Source organism: Macrobrachium rosenbergii, chromosome 50, assembly GCF_040412425.1.
Source record: "Macrobrachium rosenbergii isolate ZJJX-2024 chromosome 50, ASM4041242v1, whole genome shotgun sequence".
In the NCBI taxonomy this organism is placed as follows: domain Eukaryota; kingdom Metazoa; phylum Arthropoda; class Malacostraca; order Decapoda; family Palaemonidae; genus Macrobrachium; species Macrobrachium rosenbergii.
The window spans coordinates 5,870,662-5,892,500 of record NC_089790.1 but is presented as its reverse complement, the minus strand read 5'-3'; the positions used below and the strand labels follow the sequence as shown (position 1 = coordinate 5,892,500).

Genomic DNA, 21,839 nt, shown 5'->3' with positions numbered 1-21,839 from the left:
TATACATACATAGACACCTTCACATACACACACACACACACATATATATATATATATATATATATGTGTGTGTGTGTGTGTGTATTGGTTGAAAATTATTATTATTTCGATAAGAGCTGCCATCTCTTTAATCTCAGGAATACTTGCAAGTATGGCTTTGTTAACTACTTGCTTATTATTGTTAGTAACTTTAAAATTACAGCACTGTCAGAAATGTTCCACTACTATTGAGTAGTAACGGAGTAATTCCTGCCAATGGTTCCTGTCGTAAATTTAAAATGTCACATGACATGTAATGGCGCTGTAAAAAAAAAAAAAAAAAATCGTGTAAAATCACTGAAACAGTTTTCCTTTTGGAGAGAGAGAGAGAGAGAGAGAGAGAGAGAGAGAGAGAGAGAGAGAGAGAGTAAGCGTCCTGGCATTATTAATTGTGACAAAATCCCGGCGAAATCATTTATGAATGAACGGCGGTTTTTATTCGCGGATTATCTTTTTATCTTGTCAAATTATTGTGAGTTTGTCTTCCTGATTGATTTTTCTTTTTTCTTTTTTTTTTTTACCCGGTGTTGATTGTGAGTGCCGCGTTTATTAAAACCCCGTTCTTAGTCCGGATTAACTCAAACTGAACTCGTAAAAAGGCGTATGATTTTATTTGGGATTACGATAAATATTTGGCGGCTCTCTCTCTCTCTCTCTCTCTCTCTCTCTCTCTCTCTCTCTCTCTCTCTCTCTCTCTCTCTCTCTCGCATCCGTTGTCTCTTTGCTATCCGGAACATAATATATTTTCGCTCCTGCGGGAGAAGGCTGGAAACGGATAGTTTTGACGCCTGGAATATCTCCAGTCCTCCGTGACTCTCCCCGCGGGAGAGCAACAACGGCCAAACGTAGAATTGCTCTCAATTAGGAGGCGAGCATCTTTGATTCGTTCGGGGGAGCGTCGTCAGTCTCAGGCTAGGTCGGGACGAAACCAAATCTGGACACAGTATTACACTGGTATCCACCTTCGTACGAGCATAATTAACCCACGGTCAGATATCAACTGGAAAACCTGTATACCCACAGTCTCTCTCTCTCTCTCTCTCTCTCTCTCTCTCTCTCTCTCTCTCTCGGTCTGGTCATAAATTATAGATTCTTGTAGCGCGTCGGGGCGGGTGTGGTGGCCAGGAATCAATAAAGAGTGGCCGTGCGGCGAGCACTCATTGGCTGGGCCGGCGACCAATCACCGTCCAGCTAGCCCCTGCCCGCCCATCAGTCAGGCTGGCCGCCACGTGGACCCCTCGTTAAATGAGCCCATTTTCCCTCTTTTATTTGGTGTTTCGTGTCTTTTTTATTCCTACGATATGATCTCGGGAATCGCATGCGGGCTTTGCCATTTATTTCTCCCATTGTGGCGAATCATTTTTCTCTCTTTTTTTTTTTTGGTCCTCTTATAGATAGAATTCGTAGAATCTCCTTTTCGCTTTTGTTTTCTTCTTCTTCTTTTTTTTTTTTTTGATCCTCGTCAGTTATGGTGTTGCGGAGCGCGAACCTTACCTAACCGCCAAAGTGATTTTGTGGGTGAGTGAGTGGTTGGCTTTGTGTGTGTGTGTGTGTGTGTGTGTACTTTTTTGTGTGTGAGTGTTTTTGCGTTCATGTATGTGTGTGAGTTTGTGCGTGTGTGTGTATGTGTGGAGAAAGGGAAATAGGGAAGGAGTGTCTATAGGGGGTGGGGGGGATTACGGTCTTGTTGGGGATGGAGGAGCTCCTTCCATCTCTCTCTCTCTCTCTCTCTCTCTCTCTCTCTCTCTCTCTCTCTCTCTAACCAGCAGGTGGAGGAGCCATCGGATTTTTGATTAGTTGGTGGAGGTGACTTGAGGCCACTCCATGGAAGCGGTAACGAGGTTTGGCCGGGGTGGGAATGGGCTCAAACCGAGTTAGAAGGCTGTTATGGCCGTTCAACCCCATCTGTAAGCATTTTGCCCGACTCATCATAGACAGCTTATTAGATCTATGACGAAAATAGTGGCTGCAATCAAAGCTGGAAAGGAAGGTGAGAGATCCAAGGAGATTGAGGTTGGAAGAAGAAGGAGAGGAGGTGGAGGAGGTGGTGGAGGTGGAGGAGGAGGAGGAGTTGGAGGAGGAGGAGGAGGAGGGAGGTGGCTGGGGGTTGAGGAGGAGTGGAAGGGCCCAGGTAGGGTGTGTGTGTATATATATATATATATATATATATATATATATATATATATATATATATATATATATATATATATATATATACTTTGGGATAAGGAATGATTGAATTAGAAGAGTTTCAGATGGGGAAGGGGAATTGTCGCTTGATGAAAAAGGAGGTAGATTGTATTAGTGACAATCTCTAAACAATCTTTTGAATGTAATCTTTAGATAATCTTTTACTAATCAATTCCGTTCGGACCGCAGACATGTTAATTTATCTTTTCGCAAGTTATTTTCTTTATTTGTACAGTTAACCGTCTGAATGATCGACTTTTAATAATACTTGTGTCTCTCCTCCTCGTGTTTTGTAAAGTATTTTGAGCGTAAAAATAAAGATATATCTTTTTCCCTTCCCGAATCCCGCGAAAATGAGACCAGACCGCCACCATTCCGACAGCGACCTCTGCCCAGCGTGAACTTTCATTCACACCTCCTTTGAGAGGTCAGCCCCCAGGGCCTTTGTGTAAGCAACAGGCTGACGCCGTGTCAGCACAATGCTAATGAAAAAGGTTAGTTCTCAGGTAAGGAAGACAAATCCTAACTGAAACCAAACTTACTCACCAAAGCAATCCCGACGCCTCATTGCATTGCCTTTGAATACGGGCGACAAAAGGAGATTTTTATTTTATCTTCTTTCCCCCCGCCCCCTCTACCCCCGTCCGAGTATTTGGCCGGAATTGTTTTCACAAAGAAACTCTATTTTGTTATCAACCCATGGAAATGTAAGTTGGCGCATTTAGGGCATAAGCCTTTAAGTAAAGGTACGGGTGGTAATTCCAAGTGTATAATTGTTTTTCATGTAGGTGGAGGCGGTGTGTGTAGGGAGTGCACAATTGAAAATTATGTTCGGATCGCAGACATTCTCTCTGCTTGTTAATTTCTGCTTGTTCACAAATATTTGGTTTTGTTTTGCAAAGTTAACAGACAAACATAGACATTTAATACTTCTTATGTCTCTCTCCCTCGCTTTTTATCAAGTATTTGTTTAGGTATAGATTTCCTATTTTTTCTTTGATTATCTAAATTGTTTAGATGTAGATTTTTTATCAAGTTTTGTTTAGATATAATTTCGTATTTTTCTTTGATTATCTAAATTGTTTAGATGTAGATTCTTTTATCAAGCATTTGTTTAGATGTAGATTTCTTATTTTTCCTTTGACTTTCTAAATTGTTTAGATTTAGATTTTTTATCAAGTATTTGTTTAGATATAATTTCCTATTTTTTCTTTGATTATCTAAATTGTTTAGGTGTGGATTTTTTATCAAGTATTTGTTTAGATATAATTTCCTATTTTTTCTTTGATTATCTAAATTGTTTGGGTGTAGATTTTTTATCAAGTATTTGTTTAGATATAATTTCCTATTTTTTCTTTGATTATCTAAATTGTTTAGGTGTAGATTTTTTATCAAGTATTTGTTTAGATATAATTTCCTATTTTTTCTTTTATCTAAATTGTTTATATGTAGATTTTTTATCAAGTATTTGTTTAGATATAATTTCCTATTTTTTTCTTTGATTATCTAAATTGTTTGGGTGTAGATTTTTTATCAAGTATTTGTTTAGATATAATTTCCTATTTTTTCTTTTATCTAAATTGTTTAGACATAGATTTTTTTAATCAAGTATTTGTTTAGATATAGATTTCCTATTTTTTCTTTGGTTATCTAAATGTGCGACCCTTAAATTAGAAACGAGATAGCGAGAGACAAATAGACCATTAAAATAAGCACATTTAATTCCCGTAGATCCTTAGATATAATTTGCATTAATTATTTATCCTCGATTTTACATGTTGGTGTGTGCTTTCTTCTCGTGCTCTCAGACTAGCAATCTAAATGTAAGTCTTTGTTATTATTTCAATAATAAATTATTTATTTTGCGCCGTAATGAATTACCAGTCTGTTGGTACATAGCTTGGCTGCCACAGTATTTTAAAATTTATTCCCATTACATAGAACATCATCAGTACTAGTGGATTTTTAAATAGGAAATTTAAAAGCCATGGGGTAATAATAATAATAATAATAATAATAATAATAATAATAATAATAATAATAATAATAATAATAATAATAATAATAATAATAATAATAATATTATTATTATTATTATTATTATTATTATTATTATTATTATTATTATTATTATTATTATTATTATTATTATTATTATTATTATTACTGAAGCAAAAGTGCCTTGAGTATTATTAACCGTCTTGATATTACTTCAGATGTCCCTTATACTGCATGGCTGCTCTCCAAAATCAAAACGGTTTTACCATATACAAAACCCCTTATTCACTCTCCTCCCAAAACTTCCTTTTCCATATCATTCAAGGATTAAGATGTCGACCTGGATTGAGGTTCTTGGATCTATTTTAATTAAATTATTTCATCTCATGTTGGTCTCGCCAGCTACTCAGGACTAGATACAGAAACATTGAGGAGTATTCTGGCGTGATTGCTTGTAGGTGCTCCAAACCTTGGTGTGAATGCTTGTTTTTATGTTGAAGTCATTGCTTCATTGCTTTTGGCCGGCGGAAATGAAATGATATGTTTATTTCTCTCTTGATTTCTCATATTTCAAGAAAACGACAGGAAGGTCCAATATATATGGAACTGTCCTATTTTCTAGCCCCACTAGGGAATTATAAGCCAGTCGCTCAGTTAAGTGCACTGGGGGCTGTTGCAGGAAGTCAGAATTCTAGGAAAGCAAGAGAAAAACTGAACAGTTTTAAGTCAGAATTCTAGGAGAGCACGAGAAAAAACTGAACAGTTTTAAGTCAGAATTCTAGGAGAGCAAGAGAAAAAACAACAGTTTTAAGTCAGAGTTCTAGGAGAGCAAGAGAAAAACTGAACAGTTAAGTCAGAATTCTAGGAGAGCAAGGGAAAAAACTGAAGTTATCACAATTACTATTTTTGCAGCCAGAAAACGCTTTCCTTTTTATAAGTTGTTTGAAAGGACGATAGCATTGTAAACAGGGCTTTTTTACCTGCCAAGTGAAAGATTACTGTTCAGTGGAGAAATTTTTGAGACCCATAATCAGGAATCAGTGGCATTTGTATATTGGCCATATTTGCTTCGTCCGTATATATTTGATGAAAATGCAATGTATTCTAGCAATTTAGATAATTTTATGTAGATATTTCTAGCAAAGTGGATGATTTTATGTAAATATTCCTATTTCAACTAATACTGACAGATATATCTTGGATATATCTTTTAGTATCACTGAAAGATATATATTCTGCTCTACTGTTGAATTATTTGTTTATCCAATTGTCAAGTTTTTCATTTGTAACTTATTAGGTAAGACATGATTACATAATGTGTATGTAATGTATGTATATATATATATATATATATATATATATATATATATATATATATATATATATATGTGTGTATATATGTATGTACTGTATGTATACGTGGTATCCAAACTTCTGTGAAGAGCCTTCCGACTAAGTGAAATTTTCAGTAACGTGACCGTAGAGTTTACCACATTCTGAAATTTGTGCCCCTCAATCCTGTTTTTTTTTTCCCTCGTGTCAAAACCTTAGACCATACAAATATATTTAATTGTGTGTGTGTATATATATATATATATATATATATATATATATATATATATATATATATATATATATACATACATATAGTATATACTTGTGTGTGTATATGAAAAGCTTTTTCTTTTTTTATTTATCTACTTCGTCTCATTGTGTTGACAGAGGTACGGCTCATAATAGTATATCTTTGCCAATTTCGCTGTTATGGTTTCCTTAAATAATGAACTCAGAATCCTTTAAAAAATACTTTGCTTCATATTTCATACGTTAATGTAGTTTTTTTTAATTTTTGTAGTTTGATGAAGAATTCATTATGACAAGACCATCGGCTAATAAATATTAGCAACTTTCATTGTGTCTACGAAGGCCTGAATGTCTGCATTTTTGTAGACTGAACCTTAGGCTCTTTATTAATTATCATATTTATATTTATAGTTTTTTGTGAATGGAATTTTGAGTTCACTGTTTTTCAACACTGGTAATACTTTGAATACTTTGATGCATGTGATGGAATTGTTGTGCCTCTGTGAATTTCTATAGTGAGGGTTGAGATTATTATTATTATTATTATTATTATTATTATTATTATTATTATTATTATTATTATTATTATTATTCCGGTTTGTCTTAACTTGTTTTCTTCCTAGCTTGGTTAGCTAATAGTATTGTTCCTGTGGTCTGTATTTTATCTCTGTATAATAACTGTCTTCGTTAATTCGTTACTTGAAGTCTTGTTGACATGTTCGTGATAGTAAACAAGTAAAAAGTGCGCCGAGGTTTCTTCGGCGCAATCGAGTTTTCTGTACAGCATATAATGCTGGTTGAAACTTTCAGCCACGGCCCACGAAACCCTTAGCTGCCGCCCTTGAAACTCAGCCACGGTCAGGTGGTGGCCTGTGAAGTTGGTACCTATAGCGGTGCCAGAAGTACGATTGTGGCTAACTTTAACCTTAAATAAAATGAAAACTACTGATGCTAGAGGGCTGCAATTTGGTATGTTTGATGATTGGAGGGTGGATGATCAACATACCAATTTGCAGCCCTCTAGCCTCAGTAGTTTTTGAGATCTGAGGACGGACAGAAAAAGTGCGGACGGACAGACAAAGCCATCTCAATAGTTTTCTTTTACAGAAAACTAAAAGTCCCCTAAGAATTGTGTTCAATGACTGGAATCCAGTAATCCTCATTCCTGGGATTATTCCCGACACCACTTTCGGAATTCACAATGATATTAGAATGGTAAGGAGTTACAAAAGCTTTTAGTTTAGATGAATAATTCCTGAAATTATCGGCGATGGCATTCTGTTGTTTTATAAGATAAGGGAGTAAAAACTTCTTTAAGGAATTACGAGATTGCAAAGCATATTGAAGGGACAAAGCGATATTGAATTCAGAACAATTATTTCTGAAATTACACCTGAAATTCCCGTGACAGTTTCAAGTGATTTCATCAGTGCGAGAAGTATTTCAAGTAACAAAGGGGGTTTTTGGTTAAAGATAGCAGTTCCTTCGTAAGTATCTTAATTCGAAGTCAGCGTAACGCATAAACCCTTCCTTAAGGACATCAGAGAGAGAGAGAGAGAGAGAGAGAGAGAGAGAGAGAGAGAGAGAGAGAGAGAGAGAGAGAGAGAGAGAGAGAGAGAGAGAGAGAGAGAGAGAGAGAAAATCTTTGATGAAAATCATCAGAAGAAGCTTGCAAGAACCAACCCCCACCCCAAAAAAAAAAAGAAAGAAGGAACCCTTGATTGAAAGCAGCCAAACGCACCAAGAGGCTTCATCGAGAAGGGTGGTGGAATCTGAAGACATTTCTGAAGACATTAGCAACAGGGATATGAAAGGCGAATGCCCCAAAAAGTCGCCGTGGGACCCGTCTTGCATGGAAATGCGCAAAGAGAAAGTAAACAAGTTAAAGGAGTCACTTTTGGAATCATTTGTCTCGCGAGGGGAGCGGGTGAGGGGAAGAGACGCGAAATATGTGCGGGAATAGATAAGACGGAATAACGAAGAGTGATTTAACGGGCGAGAAAGGTGGACTAACGAAGGGGCCTCGTGAGGAAGAGGTAAAATTGAAGACGGACTGCTGGAGGAGTAACTTGGAAAAAATCGGGATGCAGATTTTATATGGGTGGTAGTGCTTTGGGCAATATGATTTGCTTGCTGGATAATTTGGACACGGCTGACAGGATCAGTTTTGTGCCGGGTATGGAAACGTTTGGAAGTTCGCTTTAGAGACAGATGGTAGCTTGAGAGAGAGAGAGAGAGAGAGAGAGAGAGAGAGAGAGAGAGAGAGAGAGAGAGAGAGAGAGAGAGAGAGAGAGAGAGTCGAGCAAACATCTCCATCGCTGAAGAACTTATTACTTGTCATTAAAATTATCAACGTTTTTGTAAAGCCATCCCCAAACCACTATAAAAAAAAACTCCTTTGAATTTGATAAAACCATGAACTTAACCTCCTAATTCCTGTTAAAGAGAGTACTAAAAGGTTAATTAACAGTCGCGTTTTATCATCCCCTACGCAAAACTCGAGCGGCAATCGCGTGAAGAAATAGAAAAGAAATAGAGCTAAAAATATGGTTAATTTACTTGTTGAGAAATGTCAAAATGTCGCAACTCATCAGAGAGTATGTAAGAATGGACGCGAGGGGGTGACAGGTTTTGGGGTGGGGCGGGTCTCGGGGTTTGTGAAGGAAGGAAGGGGGAGGGGAGGGAGGGGTCCTTGACTCGGGATAGGATACGTTTAAAGGAGTTGGTATGCAAACTAGGGTGATGGGAGAGCTGGGAGGATCTTCATGGAAGGGCGTAAGGAAGTGTGTGGGGAGGGGGACGGGAGGGGAGGGGAGGGGGGGGAAGGGAGAAAGGAGAAGGGAGGGGGCGTTGGACAAAAATACTGGTGGATGGGGATGACACACACAGGCACTAACGAGGTGTTTCCGCACCGTTGGCTGCTCATTAACAGTTTTGTCGCTTCCACGCTCACCCGACCAGCCCGTGTCTTCTTCCTTCCCCCTACCTCCTCCTCCTCCTCCTCCTCCTCCTCCTCCTCCTCCTCCTCCTCCTCCTCCTCCTCCTCCTTCCCTTCATCACTGTCTCCTTTTCCTTCCTGAAGGTATATCCCATACTATAGTCGAAAAGTATCTTCTTAAACTCGTATTTTTCGAATTATATTCCTTCCTCCTCCTCCTCCTCCTCCTCCTCCTCCTCCTCCTCCTCCTCCTCCTCCTCCTCCTCCTCCTCCTCCTCCTCCCCTTCGTAACTGTCTCCTCCTCCTTCCTGAAGGTATATCTCATACTATGGTCGAAAAGTATATTCTTAAACTCGTATTTTTAGAATTATATTCCTTCCTCCTCCTCCTCCTCCTCCTCCTCCTCCTCCTCCTCCTCCTCCTCCTCCTCCTCCTCCTCCTTCCTGAAGGTATATCCCATACTACAGATGAAAAGTATATTCTTGAACTCGTATTTTTCGAATTATGTCTTCATTTTGTCTTCCCATAGCATATCCTTTATTCTTATGTTCCCTTGAATGCCTCTCAAAACTTCATGTGTCTCTCGAAGTTTGTCACATTTTCTTTCAGAAGTTTAAAGCATAATATTATCCGCTGTCACTTTTCGAAGTATATCCCATATTCATGGAGCCACTCCATACTCTCTTTTCAGAGGATACATTCGCGTTTTACCTTGAAGTGTGCCCATATTTTCTCCTCTTAAGTAAGTATCAGATCTTTCTTGGGAATTCTCATACCTAAACAAACCATTTGTCGATTACCGTAGTCGTTGCAAGGCCAGATTACGGTAACAGTTAATCAATCATCTCAGCAGCTGACCCAAAATATTTTTCTTTAACTCCCTTATTTGTTTTTTAAAGTATAAGCCCATATTTTCTCGGCATATCTCAGTTTTCTGGTATGAGTATATCCTATAGTCCTTCTCAAAGTAAAAGTTGGACTTTATCAAAGTATATCCAAAATTTCCTGCATATATCCTTAACTTCATTATCAAAGTATATCTAATATATCTGAGACATTTCCGTGGTAAATCATGTACGGTCATTCTTTTCCTGCATGTAACTGACCTGCATTCCCTTCTCAACATATGTAACATATTCTTTCTCATAGTGACGACCTATTTCTTTTACAGAATATATCCCTTATTCGTTCCAGAAGTAATTCTCACATTCAGAGAATATATCACACATATGCTTTGAGAGTATTCTCTATTCTGTGTCAAAATATGTCCCACATGTCCCCTCATAGAATGCCTAATATGTCTTCATAGTATATCTGTGTATTTACCAGGTGTATTCCATACTTTGGTAAACTATCTCCTCGCTTTCTTCCTACCGAGAACTAAATGTTATATAATATCGTAAAAGATAAAACTTTTTACATTTGATTCTACTTGATATATATATATACATATATACATACATATATATATATATATATATATATATATATATATATATATATATATATATATATATATATTATATATATATATATATATATATATATATATATATATATATATATTTATATATATTATAAATTATTTCTTATGAATGAAAACCAGTCAGGTATTATAGAGCCCAGTTTGTGTTACAGTCATATTACTAATTACTTCGGCATTATCGATCTATGATTTCTGTACGTAGTCACTTACTGTCATCCTTTGGCATTTTCTGTAAATTAATTTAATCTTGTTTCCATTACTGATTTAATATTTTCAGGTGTGTTTCGTCTTAAATCATGCACTATCTTGTTCATGCATTTAGTCTGTTCCTTATTTATAAAATACATTGCTTCCATTTTTTGTTTTCAACATGCAAATTCTTAAATTAATCCTTTCCGCAAAGTCCTTCCGTGTTTATATTCACCCGTCACCTCTATTCCCAATTGCTTCTGCAAACACATCCATGCAAATTTTCCCCTTTTGCATTTTGCATAGACTGTAGCAGCTTCCTTCATCAACTCCACCCCCTCCCCACCCCCACCCCGCCCCGACGGTTGGCAGTTGCACACGCATATTCGCTGTCCTGCATCGTCCGCACGCGCGGGCACTCCAGTTTAATTACACAAACACTCCACGCAGGTATATTCTCGCCAAATAAGATATCTTGCGTTTGCAGCCGTTTTTTCCTATTTTTAAATGCAAGTTCCTGTAGCGGCACCTCGTGTGTATGCAAACAGCTGATTGCATATTCATGTTTATATCCCCCCTTGGTCCGTCTTTGCTTATGCATATATAATTACATTGCCTACACGGCCATGCTTCTCTCTCTCTCTCTCTCTCTCTCTCTCTCTCTCTCTCTCTCTCTCTCTCTCTGCATCCAGATTACAATGTTGGTCTTTCCAGATGTGTCTGTATATATCGAATTTATATTTAATCCGTCCTAATTTTTATCCTCTTTTATTTATCTTCTCGTTCTTTGTATCTTCCATTCCGTCTTTTGTTTTTTTTTTTTTGTTCCTTGATATATGCTCTCTGTTCTTGTTCCTCCTTTTCCTCTTTTTTTTTTTTTACCTTCCTTCCCCACCCCTTCTTTTTTTTACGGCTATGTGTGTTTTATCTTTTATCGGAACGTATTTTTGTGGAAGTTTTTTTTTATTTCCATTTAATCCTTGAGTGGGTTTTGCTGTGCAATACTTTTGCTGTTTAGTGTACTCACGCCTATACATTCTTATTGTGAAAAGTGTTGCACTTTTTCGATATTTATTTTCTTGGTATGCTGTTGTGTATGCTAGTTTGTTTTTAATATGAATATACATTTAAACGATAAACCTCTTTCATATTTTATTGCAGCGCTGAATGACCCTGTGGGTTTTGATGGCTGGCCTACCACGAAAATTCTAGCATTTTCGTGTGGTTATTGTTTCATAAGGAGTTTCTTTCTTTTTTTTTTTATAAATTTATCTTCATATCACTTACGTGTGGTTTTAGTTTCACAAGGAGTTTTCCTTTTTTTTTATAAATTTATTTTCATATCATTTACGTATGGTTTTAGTTTCACAACGAATTTTTTTATATAAATTTGTCCTTATAATATTTACTTATGGTTTTAGTTTCACAAGGATTTTTCGTTTTTTTTTTTTAATAAATTTATCTTTATAACATTTACTTATAGTTTTAGTTTCTCAAGGAATTTTCTTTGTTTTTTTAATAGATTTATCTGTATAATATTTCCTTATGGTTTTAGTGTCACAAGGAATTATCTTTTTTTTTAATAAATTTATCTTTATAATATTTACTTATGGTTTTAGTTTCACAAGGAATTTGCTTTGTCTTTTTTAAAATGAATTGATCTTTATAATATTTACGAATGGTTTTAGTTTCACAAGGATTTTTTTTAATAAATTTATCTTTATAATATTTACGTATGGTTTTAGTTCCACAAGGATTTTTTCCTTTTTTTTAAATAAATTTATCCTTATAATATTTACTTATGGTTTTAGTTTAGTTTCACGAGGAATTTTCTGTTTTTTTAAATAAATCTATCTTTATAATATTTACTTACGGTTGTAATTTCACAACGGTTTTCCTTTATATTTTTTTTTTTATTTATCTTTATATACAATGTAGTTAAGTCCTTTTGTGTTCGATATCCGAAGTCAGCATTTGGATTAGCAGCCTCTTGTCAAATGCTGCAAGTCCCTTGGTGAACATGTTTTACAAAAACAATAAAAATAAATAAGGAACTGCTTCATAATATTAATAAGGACTGCAGTTTAACCGTACCGGCCTCCTCTGTACGTGTTGACAGTACTCGGTTAAATAATCTGGATGTATTTTATTTTTCGTGATGTGTCATTTAATATAGATTCATGCGTAAGGGAATGTAACTGCTAATGAGACCTGATTTCAGTTATTATTTTTTTGTATTGTTGCCATCGATAGTGCACTTAATTTCTTGTATTTTGGGTGAGTGGTGAGCACTCCTCCATTGGTTCTCAACCAGTAAATGAGTTAGGGAGACTTATACAATGTGAACTGTATAGCATACTTTTGTATAGATTGAAGGGTAGAGACGTAGGTATATTCAGCACACACATTAACATTATATACACAATATACAAATATATATATATATATATATATATATTATATATATATATATATATATATATATATATATAAATATATATAATGTGTGCATATATTTATTTATATGTATGTGTATAACTGAGTCACGACAATATGGAACGTGATGGAAAGAGAAACGAGGGATTGGTGCTAGGCCTTTCGACTTATAGTCCTTTACTTAGCTAAGTAAAGGACAATAAGTCGAAAGGCCTTGCAGTACTCCATTGTTTTTCTTTCCTTCGTGGCATTGCCTTTATTTATTTATATGTATGTGCATGTATATATATATATACATACACATTTGTACATACATACATACAGTACATATATATATATATATGTATATATATATATATAATGTATGCATACATACATGTATAAATTACTAGTCTCATACTGACAGTGAATGAATACCAAAGTTCATCCCTTAAAACTTGCTGATAACTAGAAGGCTCGTAACTTTTTAGCACTGCTCTCTCTGAAAGGGAAGAAAGGGTGTACGCTGAAATCAGTAATGGGGGTTTTCCGTTCTTTTATCGCTTCAGAAAACTGAAAAAAAAACGATGTAAAAGATATACTTTTCGTAAATCAATCTTCAAAAAATAAAGTGGCGGTCGTTGTAGTACTATGTATATAAAGATCTTATGATCAATGTTAATTCCTGTGTAGTTATTGTGTAGCCCTCATTCATTGAACATGTATATATATGTATATATATATATATATATATATATATATATATATATATATATATATATATATATGTGTGTGTGTGTGTGTGTGTGTGTGTGTGTTCCGTTTGTGGATGTGTTTTCCATGTATATGCACACCTTCTCTTCCATTTTGTTTGTTGTCAGATGATACGCGAGCCTATATCCTCAGTCCCACGAAAGAAACGGTGCCATTTCGAACCTGCGAGTTCACTTTCATAAACGAGCGATATACTGTATCTCGCAGCAAACATGGGTCCTTTACTCGTTCCTCATAAACCTACAGTATACGAAGGCATTACCCTGAATGTGCTCACAGCACTCCAGAAGAATCCCGGGACATTTAAACAACAAAGTTTGAAGCATTTGCCGCTGCGAGGCAGCACTGTCGGCCGCGCACCTTTGGCGGGAAATGTTTCTGGGGGGAAAAGTGGCGTACATGGCGGTAAATTTGAAAGCCGAGTGACACTAAGTGACGTCCAACACCTTGTCTAGGTTGTCGGAAGAAGGGGGAGGGAGGGAGGGGGATTGGAGGGTGGGATGGGTGGGGAGGGAGTGTAAGAAGGCTGGATTTCAGCTGGGGAGGAGGGGAGGGGGGGAAGGGCTTTTGGAAAGTAGACAGAGCCCGGGAAATCTAAAAACATTCAGGACTGGATTTGCCAACGTAAGTAGGCCATGGAAGACAGTGTGAGAAAGATTTCGTGAATAATAGAAAAGATGTTTTGGAAAGTTAAGGCCTTTCTTTATATATATAATGACTCGCGCGATTTTACGCATACGTGGGGAGGCTCTGAAGTTTCTCGCTATCCAGTTTTTATTCATTCTTTTTTCTTGCTCTAATTTAAAGGTTTCCATTACTTATTTATAGGTACTTTGCTTCACAGCAGTCAAGCTGAAATTCACTGGTCTTCTGTTCTTCCAGAATAGGCTGACGAATAAGTTGTTTCTATAAGTGATAAAAATAATTAATTTTTTTATATAGTTGAACACTCCGAAGAAAGTGATTGCGCTTTGATTTATAAATGCTTCTTGCGAATTATTATAAAAAAAATGTTTTCAGCCTTTTCTGTTAAACAACATATGATTTTCAAAGAGTACTTTTTTTCAAGCTCAACAAAGCACATTTTATCGGCAATGTATAAGGTATTAGTGAACTGTTAAATCAGAATTAACTTTTCATATTTTATTGTAGCTTGAATTCCCTCTATTAGGTTCATGATTGTTAACTTGAATTATAATTTTCCCTACATGTCATTATAAAAGGTTATTGTATTTTCATTATAGTACAACATATATAATGTTAGTTTAATAGGCTACTCCAAAGTGACTAAGTAACTTATTTTTATTGAATTAAAATACATACATATATATATATATATATATATATATATATATATATATATATATATATATATATATATATATGTGTGTGTGTGTGTGTGTGTGTGTCTGTCTGTCTGTCTGTCTGTATGTATGTATGTATGTATGTATGTATGTATGTATGTATGTACATGAGTATGTGTATTTCAGTTATGGGGAATGTTCAACAGTTATCCGCATTATAATTTCCATTTTTCTTATATTCTCATTCAGCAAACAAGGAAATTGAAATTAATTTTTTAGCCCTTTAATCATCACTTATTGTTATTTATGATTTTGGTAATTACAGAAATATAAAAGACTTACATTCATGTCTCAAGGATTTTTATTTTAATGACAGTTTTTTCAACGGATATTTTCAATTTCTTCAAGGTAATTTCTCTCTCACGTTCAAGATGACATTTTGCCTAAGTTTGAGAATGTAAAAACGCTTTGTCATAATTATTAAAGTATATACTCTTATGTATAGATAAATTTCCCGTTACTTAAGGTATATTTAAACATTATCCATTGTTAAACTGCATTTAACAATGGTAATATGAATTAATTGTTTATCTAGAATGATTAGTTATCAAAAGAATTTTAATCTTAAACTTGACAGTAAGATGGAATGAAGTAGTTAAAATATGACCTAAATATTTATGTAGAAATGTTTAGAAATAAATTGAACCAGATGAAAGAATCGCAAGCTAAAATGGGTAATAATTATGTTTAGTACGAAGTCGCCTAAAGTTAAACTTGACAACCTAATTGAGTGACCTGTTGAATACAAATTTTGCGTGATATAAATTATATATTCGCTATTACTCTGTATTTATTAGAGTTTACATTCGTTATTGCTCTATATTTATTATGATTTATCTCTGTTGTTATTCTAAATTTATGAGTATTTTACGGTTTATTTTTATAATACTTCATAGAAAGATGATGAGTTAAGTAAGAAACAGTAGAGGGTGGGGGGAGTCAGTCTCTCCCCCTCCTTCTAACGCCCCTACCCTCATTACCCCTTAACCCCATTCCCCCTCCCCGTACGAGATCCCCCACCCCCTCCCCACACCCCACCCCCACCCAAGGCCGCCTAAGTATGGAAGTCTGAAACAAGATCTAAAAAGTTTAGCGGAGGCGTATTATTTCCCCGAGAATCTGCGCCCCTTCTCCTCGCGCTTTCATTTACATAAATTTTAATTTGGGCGCGATATAACCTGGCCCTGGGTGGGAGACGATGAAAGTTTTGGCCGATTTTTGAAAATTAGATTCATTAGCAGTATTAGATTCTTCCAGTCATAATTACCCGGGAATTTGTGTTTTCATTAGCGGAGCGGAGCGCTGTGGGTGGAGGGGGGATGAAGATGGGGAATAGGAGGGGTTGGATGGGCCCCTGATGGGTGGAAAAATGGGGGTTATGGGTGACGATTAGCTGGGAAGGGGTGGGGGAGGTCGTGCAAAGCTGTAGAAGCGATAAAGAGGAAGGGTAAGGGTAAGGAATAGATGGAAAGAGAGAGAGAGAAAAAAAGAAGAATGTCTGGAGAAAAGAAATAAAAAATGAGCTGTAAAGGAAACATGATAAAACGGGGGATAAATTTTATTAAGTAAAAAAGACGTTCACGTAATGAAATGGTGGTGTGATGGGAAAAAAATGGCAGAAGAGGGGAAAAAATAATAAATAATAGATGATTGAAGCGGCATGAGAAAGGAAAGAAATGGCACGTGGCGAAAATAATGTTCTGTTTTGGAACACGAAAAGATAAAAGGGGCTGAAACTTCATGAAAAAATAGTGTTGGAAGAATTCGAAAAATAGAGAGAGAGAGAGAGAGAGAGAGAGAGAGAGAGAGAGAGAGACTCAGACTTGTAGTGGGTGGGCTGGGGAACAGATAGTAAATAAAAAATGGATAGAATTGTAATTATTAAACATCGACGTAGACCGATTGCTTGATTTTGAAGATGAGAGAGAGAGAGAGAGAGAGAGAGAGAGAGAGAGAGAGAGAGAGAGAGAGAGAGAGAGAGAGAGAGAGAGAGACTCAAACTTGTAGTGGATGGGCGGGAAACAGATAGTAAATAAAATATGGATAGAACTGTAATTATTAAACATCGACGTAGACCGATTGCGAGATTTGAAGATGAGAGAGAGAGAGAGAGAGAGAGAGAGAGAGAGAGAGAGAGAGAGAGAGAGAGAGAGACTCAAACTTGTAGTGGATGGGCGGGGAAACAGATAGTAAATAAAATATGGATAGAACTGTAATTATTAAACATCGACGTAGACCGATTGCGAGATTTGAAGATGAGAGAGAGAGAGAGAGAGAGAGAGAGAGAGAGAGAGAGAGAACTCAAACTTGTAGTGGATGGGCGAAACAGATAGTAAATAAAATATGGATAGAACTGTAATTATTAAACATCGACGTAGACCGATTGCAAGATTTGAAGATGAGAGAGAGAGAGAGAGAGAGAGAGAGAGAGAGAGAGAGAGAGAGAGAGGAGGAGGAGGAGGAGTCTATTTCCTAATCCGGCGTCCTGAGTTGTTTTAAATTAATTTCGTAATTGAAGTTTTTCGCTTCTTCATTGTAATCCTGCATCTGTGAAGAATTTTGTAGAGCGGCTTAACACTCGGCTCTATAACTGATTGCGTTATTTGATTACGCGAAGCTGATTTTAAAAAAAGTAATTACGGGATAAGAGAGCGCGGCCGCTTTCGCATTTTTGCCTTTGGAAATTCTCTCGAAAGCTCTTTCCGAATGTATTAAGAAATGAGAATATTTCGTGAGTAATGTCTCGGGTTTTATTTATTCGAATTTATGTGCGTCCTCTCTCTCTCTCTCTCTCTCTCTCTCTCTCTCTCTCTCTCTCTCTCTCTCTCTCTCTCTCTCTCAAACACTCGTATATACTGTTGCGTCTCTATCTTGTTACTGTTATCTCTTTTATTTCGTTTGGTCATACTTCCTTTCTCTCTCTCTCTCTCTCTCTCTCTCTCTCTCTCTCTCTCTCTCTCTCTCTCTCTCTCTCTCCTTTTTTCTAGCTGGATGATTGAAATTTTTTTTTATCCTAAAGCTTCCACAAGTTTTGAAAGAATGTCAAAAACGATGAACCATTGTCACAGTTAGGTGTTTCTTATATAAAAAAAAATAATGCTATTTAAATTACTATTTTAAAACTTGCTGTGTGAGATGAAGAGTTGTCTTGGACGTATTGCCTCGCAAAATTTACTCGAAAATATTCCCCTTTCGGAAATTTTGTTTTGGTTCCAGTCAGTCCGGTCCCAGATAGGATTCCACTTTCCAAACCACCGTAACGCTGACCAGTCCATTCCCAAATAGGAATCTGCTCTCCAGATCACCGTGACGCTAGCCAGTCCATTTCCAAGTAGGACTCTGCTTTCCAAAACAGGTACTAGCCGTTCCAGTCCCAAATAGGAATCAGCTTTCCAAATTGCTGTAATACTAACTACGCCATATTCAAGTAGGACTCTGCTTGCGATAACAGCATGATACTAGCCATTCCAGTCCCAAATAAGACTCGCCTTTCCAAAAACACAGTGACACTAGCCAGTCCATTAACAAAACGAAATCAGCTTGACAAATCACCATGATACTAGCCAATCTATTTTCAAAACGGAATTCGCTTTCCAAAGCAACATAGCACTTGCGAGTCCATTTCCAAATAGGAATTCACTTTACAAAACATCGCGGTACTAGTTTATTCCCAAATAGGAATTTACTTTCCGAAACAGCATGATATCAGTCAGGCTATTCTCACATTGGAACTCACTTTCCAAAACAGCGTGACACCATTCAGGCTATTCCCAGATTGGAATCCACTTTCCGAAACACAGTGGCGCCAGTCAGTCCATTTCTAAATTGGAATCCAATTCCAAAAGAGCGCGAGTCTATCCAGTCCATTCCCGAAGAGGAATCCTATTTCTGAAATAGCGTGACGCCAGTCGTTTCGTTCCCAATTAGGAACCCATTTTTCAAAAGAGCGTGAGGCTAGTTAGGCCCTACCTCCCCTCATTCCATTTAGAGGAAGTTTGAATCTGTTGAATTACTTGGTTAGGTGACTGTTTCCATGCGGTGCCTGAATTGAGAATTTTCACCCTATAATCATTTTCCCGAATTCATATAATTTTTTAAAGGAGAATATACCGCTTCATTCCAGGTCTAAATACCACTTTTTCTACTTCGATTTTATAATTAACGTATTCATTTATTTATGGTTGGGCTGGATAAGGCCTTTGCAGAGGAATGGTGAAATCTAATGGAATCCGATATTGTTAAGCCTCTTATTTTTCCCTTTCTCTTTTCTTCTATTTTTTCCTTCTCTTCTCTTAAATTGTTTTCCTGGAACGTGGGCTGGTTAAAGGCATTAGGCTTACGTAGTATGAGGCTTTTCAAGAAATTCGTTAAGGGGGATGTCTTCAAGAATGGGTACCTAAGAGTAATCCATTGCCATGCTACGGAATATTTTTGAGTGTCAGTTGTTAAAGTTGGATCATGTCAGGATTAGCGAACCCAACATCCCCATGTCAAGAACAGCGAACCCAATGATCCCCATGTAAAGAATGGCCAACCCTTTCCGGTCCGAACTCCAATTCCACATGAGGGCTGGTACTGAACACGGCGAAACAGTGATTCATCTACACTCTTTCGCCTTGTTTAGTACTAGCCCCCGGGGGTCAAATGTATTTCCCCTTGTTTAGTACTAGCCCCTTGGGGATCAGATGTCTGGTACCGAAGTGTTCATGTCTAGAACAGCGAACCCGGTTATTCCCATGTAAAGAATAGCGAACCCAATAATCTTCTTGCAAAGAATAGCGAACCCTGCTGCGAGTGGGTTCGCTAATCTTCATTATTTTGTTTTCGGTGATGCATTAAAATATCAATAATTTCGAATATAAAAGAGTGAATGTTATTGATATTTTAACGATATTAAAATAGTTGTGAGTAGCGACAAAATTGAGCTTAGAATTTGCTCTTTTCTTACTTAACCCGACAGCAAATATATCCATAAATATCCACAAACATCCACCGAATATCCACAAAGAATTTGCTCGATTCTTATTACTTAACCCGACAGCAAATATATCCATAATTATCCACAAACATCCACCGAATATCCACAAAGAATTTGCTCGATTCTTACTTAACCCGACAGCAAATATATCCATAAACATCCACAAACATCCAACGAATATCCACAAATATAAACATACTGTGTACAGCGCACATCTGAAGTAAATCCGCCTCTTTCCAAGTTTCGTTCAAAAAAAAAAAAAATCCGGTGTGGAAATCGCCCGGATTTGTAGGTGACCAGGACTTGAATTCGATACGCTGTAGCTGAAGCTCTCCTGTCTCTTGTCTCACTGAAGCCACCTGTAGTTGTTATTCATTTTCTTGTGTACGAATTGCAGAAGTGCTTTGTTGAGTCAGTTACTGAGTTAAGGATTTTTGGTTTGTAGGGCGACTGAAGTATTGAGAATATTGCAGTTAAAGTTAAGTAATGTTCTTAACGCTTCAGTCGAGCAAAAATTAAAAATCCTTATGTTTTTAACACTTCAGTCGAACAAAAATTACAAATCCTTAACTCGGTAACTGACTTAACAGGAAATCAGCTTATGATGTTTACAATCATAAATTGTCAAAAGATAAAAAGCAATAAAAAAAGAACAATTTTTTGAAAGTAAGGAGGATGGTTCAAGATAAGAATCTCACTTACTGTGAATGTTAGTCAACTTTCTAGGTATTATCTGCGTCTAGAATGATGTTTAGACGGTGAGTAATTGTTAGAAAGAAGAATGTTTTAATAGCAAACCTTTCACTTGTTGCCAATGTATGGAACTGATTCATCAGACTATTAAATATGGAGACGGTAAATCACACTTTTCTTTAATTCAGTGGCTTAGGAACACACTAACACACACTCACACACACACAGAGAGAGAGAGAGAGAGAGAGAGAGAGAGAGAGAGAGAGAGAGAGAGAGAGAGAGAGAGAGAGACACACACACACAGAAAGAGAGAGAGAGAGGAACCAGGAATTCTTTTTTTTCTCTTTCTTTTTTAACCTTCTCTATCGGACCATTTAACCAGATTTTAACCAATCTGCCCCAGAGACTAGAATCCCTAGACGATCATCGATGCTCATTTGTTCTGTCTTTCCGTTTCGGAATAGAACGCTTCGCCCGCAGAGCGAAAGCGAGCCAGACTCGCGATTAATTGAATTTCGTCATTTCGCCGGCCCGTGGCGACTACGACATTAGCGCATTACGAGGCGAAAACTCTTTATGCAAGTAAGTGTTTGATGCTCGTGATCGCTTGGAACCGCAAGATAAACGCGAGCTCGTATCTTGCCTGATTGGCCTTTGATTACACGACGCCAGGTCAGCATACAGTTTTTTTTTTTTCATTTATGAATAATTCACGGCGGGAGGCTTGTAAAGAAAATGAAATTACAAGAATAACAGGCAAGCGGTATCTATTTTTTTTTTCTCTCGATGTTTATTCCAGCATTATTTTATTACTTATTACTCGTCCAAGGGAGGATGATTTAACGTCGTCATTCTCCACCTCCATCTCCCCCCCATCACCCTCCCCTCCCCCTCTCCCTCCCTCCTCTCTCTACAAAAACCCCCGGTCGTATATTGCTATTAAGAACGCCGCCTTCTGGCCAGAGGTGGGATCAGAAATTAATGATTTCGTTGCTTTGTGAAGATTAGTATTTAATGAGTTTGATATTGATGGATTTTGTGATTTTTATTATTATTTCCATAGTTTTTTTTCTTTTTCGGGATGCTGCCGAGATAAAAACGCGGTGAAAACATTTTTTTATACCCTCAATGAGGCTTAATTCCCAGCGGAATTCTTTTTCCAAAATAAAAATGAAAGGTGTTGGTTACAGC

The 21,839-nt window shown here is 36.8% G+C and overlaps 2 protein-coding genes across 3 annotated transcripts in view; one reads left to right on the top strand and one right to left on the bottom strand.

Annotated features, from left to right (window-relative positions):
• LOC136832534 (calponin homology domain-containing protein DDB_G0272472-like) overlaps positions 1 to 21,839 on the top strand; it is a 272,974-nt gene that overhangs the window by 56,124 nt on the left and 195,011 nt on the right. The window contains exon 1 of one of the 2 annotated variants that reach the window (XM_067093501.1): positions 9,441 to 9,491. The exons of the other annotated variant lie outside the window; for it this stretch is intronic. The gene's annotated coding sequence lies outside the window, so the exon portion shown is untranslated. Of the gene's footprint in view, positions 1 to 9,440; positions 9,492 to 21,839 lie in introns of those variants that run through there. 2 annotated transcript variants of the gene reach the window in all.
• LOC136832541 (paired mesoderm homeobox protein 2B-like) overlaps positions 1 to 21,839 on the bottom strand; it is a 182,056-nt gene that overhangs the window by 44,404 nt on the left and 115,813 nt on the right. The gene's annotated exons all lie outside the window — the stretch shown is intronic.